At 40.9% G+C, this 3,758-nt stretch overlaps 1 non-coding gene across 1 annotated transcript; it reads right to left on the reverse strand.

The window, feature by feature from the left end:
* Window positions 1–3,331: 3,331 nt before the first annotated feature.
* On the reverse strand, window positions 3,332–3,495 carry LOC140211767 (U1 spliceosomal RNA). The gene has a single exon (XR_011889580.1). It is a non-coding gene; the product is annotated as a U1 spliceosomal RNA (small nuclear RNA).
* Between the last annotated feature and the right edge of the window lie 263 nt (window positions 3,496–3,758).

Consider the following 3,758-nt stretch of genomic DNA (forward strand, 5'->3'; position numbering starts at 1 on the left):
TCAGATATGTCCATACATGGCCTCCTCTACTGCCATGATGAGGCTAAACTCAGGTTGGAGGAGCAACACCTCATATACCGTCTAGGTAGTCTCCAGCCCCTTGGTATGAACATAGAATTCTCCAACTTCCAGTAATTCCCTCCCCCTCCCTTCCCCTATCCCTATGTCACTCTGTCCCCTCCTCCAGCTGCCTACCACCTCCCTCTTGGCTCCGCCTCCTTCTACTACCCATTGTGTTTTCCCCTATTCCTTCTTCACCTTTCCTGCCTATCACCTCCCTGCCTCCCCTCCCCCACCCCTTTATCTTTCCCCTTACTGGTTTTTCACCTGGAACCTACCAGCCTTCTCCTTCCCACCCTCCCCCCACCTTCTTTACAGGGCCTCTGCCCTTCCCCCTACAGTCCTGACGAAGGGTTCCGGCCCAAAACGTTGACCGATCTTTTCCATGGATGCTGCCCGACCTGCTGAGTTCCTCCGGCGTGTTGTAAGTGTTGCTTTGACCCCAGCATCTGCTGATTATTTTGTGTTTAGAAAACAGAGATAAATAGGTCCTTCTCACACATTGGCATGTTGTGACTACATACAGCTACTACTTGTGACTTCTTGCCGGTGAACAACAGAATACTTTATTAATAACACCTTTTCTGATAAACGATCAATGCAAACAAAGAACTGGAACTTCCCTGTCATAGGCGAGCTTTCGAACCAACTGTATGACCTGGCGTAATTGTGGTATGAACTAAAGTCTCAGAGGTGCAGGACTGCTGCGGTGTGGCGTGGATGTGAGGGCCATAGAGTGGAGAATGAGCCAATGTATCGCCATTTCCAGAGCAGGCTTGGAGGCAAATTAATGCAGCAGAATCGAGGCGAGGCAGAGCTCAGGCCCAAGAGCAAGGCTTGATCGAATTAAGTGCCAAGCTGAATTGGAAAGGTCGGAAACTGAATCACGGCATCGGGGCTCAGGCCCAAAAGCATATCGAGAGCAAGGAGCAACTGGAGGTTTAGACAAGTGAAAAGGTGAGGGTGCTAGGGCTGGAAGTGAGGGTCAGACCCAATCAGCTTGCTGGTCCATGAGGTTTACTCGTCTCTGCACTGAACTGAGGCTGTGGCTTGCAGCTAACTAATGGGCTTCTGAACTAACTGGCTGTGGAATCAGTTTCATGAACTTCAGTTCTGAATGCCATTTGCTGACCTCGATTGTTTGCACAACTTCCCTTTTTTCTCTGCACATTGGGCGTTTGACAGTCTTTTTTCCTCTTAATGGGTTCTATTGAGTTTCTTTGTTTTGTGGCTGCCTGTAAGGAGACAAATCTCAAGGTTGTATAAAGGATACATACTTTGATAATAAATGTACTTTGAACTTTGATAAGCAGGCTTTCAAAGGGATTTGGTACTTGGGCCTGAAATATTCACAAGCTACATCTATGATCTGGTTGAGAACAACCAACTTCTGTGTCTGTTGATGACATGTAACTAAATGGGATTCTAGATAGTGATGAAAATTGATTTACCTTAAATGTTATTTTGAAATACGTTTCAGCAAGTAACATGCACAGTTTAATTGTTTAATTAAATGACAAATTTCTGTTTCCATTCCTGGCACTTACTAAATGTGATAAGTTATACCATTCATTTAAATGTGTCATGGGAATTAATCTCTTAAATTTAAATATTTTTTATTAATTCTTAACTCAAGATTAATATTGTAATTAGATGATGACTGGTATTTTACCTATCATTAATCAATGTGTATTTGCCGACTTTAAGCCTCAAATTACACCCTGAAACCATTGGTCTGTCTACCAGTAATACAGAGATTACAGTAAACTCTGCACTCTTGAGAGGAGAAAAATATGATGTCTTTCAGCCAACAGAAGGTCAAAAAGTCCCTAGTTTTTTTAAAAATACAAATTGCTAATATTTATGCTCATATTAAGAATTAACAATATCTCTGCCTTGATAATGCATTCTGTAAAAAACAGATTTTACCATTTTAATTATGCATTAGCTCCAGCATCTGCAGAAAAATAAATATTTACACAGTTGCTACTTTTCAAGCACTCAGTGACATTGCCAAATGATTCTTTTTTTAACACCGGTTGTAGGTTTGATAAATGGGTATAGATCACAGTAAGGTGGGTGGTTGAAATCCACACCAATTCCATTAAATAGAATATTTACCATTTAATTCCATAATCAGCTCATACCTGTGAGCTATATATTTGGCAGGACAGAATCAAAATGATACTGATGACATTTCCACATCATCAAAAGCCTGAGTAGAAAAGAAACTTGTAACTCAAATGTTCTTGTACAACATGTTGTAGATATTAACTTCCATTCCAGTTCAAGTCGTGACTTTGGTCTGGTTACTTATCCAAACGAATGAAAAATTCATTAGCACTGAAAATCCAGAGGGTTAATTCCAGCAATAACATGATTTCATAAAGCTTTTTATTATGTTTGGCAAGGAATGACATAGGTAGTTTCATAAAGGAGCCGATTCTATTAATTTTATCTCTTGGCAAAAATATACTTCTCACTTCAAGATGCAAGCATATTTTGATGTAATATGAGCTTTTTCTCATTATGTTCTGTAATGCAGGACAATGGAAATAGAAAATTGTTCTGAAAGGTCTAACGTGTGATTGTTAAATTATCTTTCCTTTACAAATGCATAAAACCTGCTTTGCAACTTCACTGTATCTGATTTCCACTGCCTTCAGCTTTCCCCCTTTCATCCTTACAGCTAGTAATTTAGGGTTTTATCCCACACAGATGTACAGCAGAAGGATGGATAATATTGATTTACTGTTTTGAAAGCAATCATATAAACATAGAACATAGAATAGTACAGCACAGTACAGGCCCTTCAGCCCACAATATTGTGCCGACCCTCAAACCCTGCCTCCCATATAAGCCCCCACCTTAGATTCCTCCATATACCTGTCTAGTAGTCTCTTAAACTTCACTAGTGTATCTGCCTCCACCACTGACTCAGGCAGTGCATTCCACGCACCAACCACTCTCTGAGTTAAAAACCTTCCTCTAATATCCCTCTTGAACTTCCCACCCCTTACCTTAAAGCCATGTCCTCTTGTATTGAGCAGTGGTGCCCTGGGGAAGAGGTGCTGGCTATCCACTCTATCTATTCCTCTTATTATCTTGTACACATCTATCATGTCTCCTCTCATCCTCCTTCTCTCCAAAGAGTAAAGCCCTAGCTCCCTTAATCTCTGATCATAATGCATACTTTCTAAACCAGGCAGCATCCTGGTAAATCTCCTCTGTGCCCTTTCCAATGCTTCCACATCCTTCCTATAGTGAGGTGACCAGAACTGGAAAAACGCAGTTCCCCACTACCACAAATTTTGCAGTCGAGTATCCTGCATTTGGGGATATCGCAGGTGTCAGCACAGCCGAAGTGCAATGGGATAGCCTTGTCCTGGAACCTCGGCCCTCCTGATCACCGACGGTTCGATGAAACTTCATTTCATTTTCATACCTATCATACACAATATTCCAAGGAAAAGTAGGAAATAATGGGAGCAGTTAATATCTTAAAAAAGTATATTGCTTACCTAAGGAAACTAACCACCTTATTAAAAAATAGATTTCAATGGTATTTATCTGTAAATCGGTACAGTCTCTGTATTCTGCAGAACAAAATTCCAACTTTAACAGCTGAGCAAACAAAAGAGAGACACATGCTCTCATGAATTCATATTACCTTTTGCAAAGTACAGCTGCAAACCGTA

Source organism: Mobula birostris, chromosome 17 (assembly GCF_030028105.1).
Source record: "Mobula birostris isolate sMobBir1 chromosome 17, sMobBir1.hap1, whole genome shotgun sequence".
Classification (NCBI taxonomy): Eukaryota; Metazoa; Chordata; class Chondrichthyes; order Myliobatiformes; family Myliobatidae; genus Mobula; species Mobula birostris.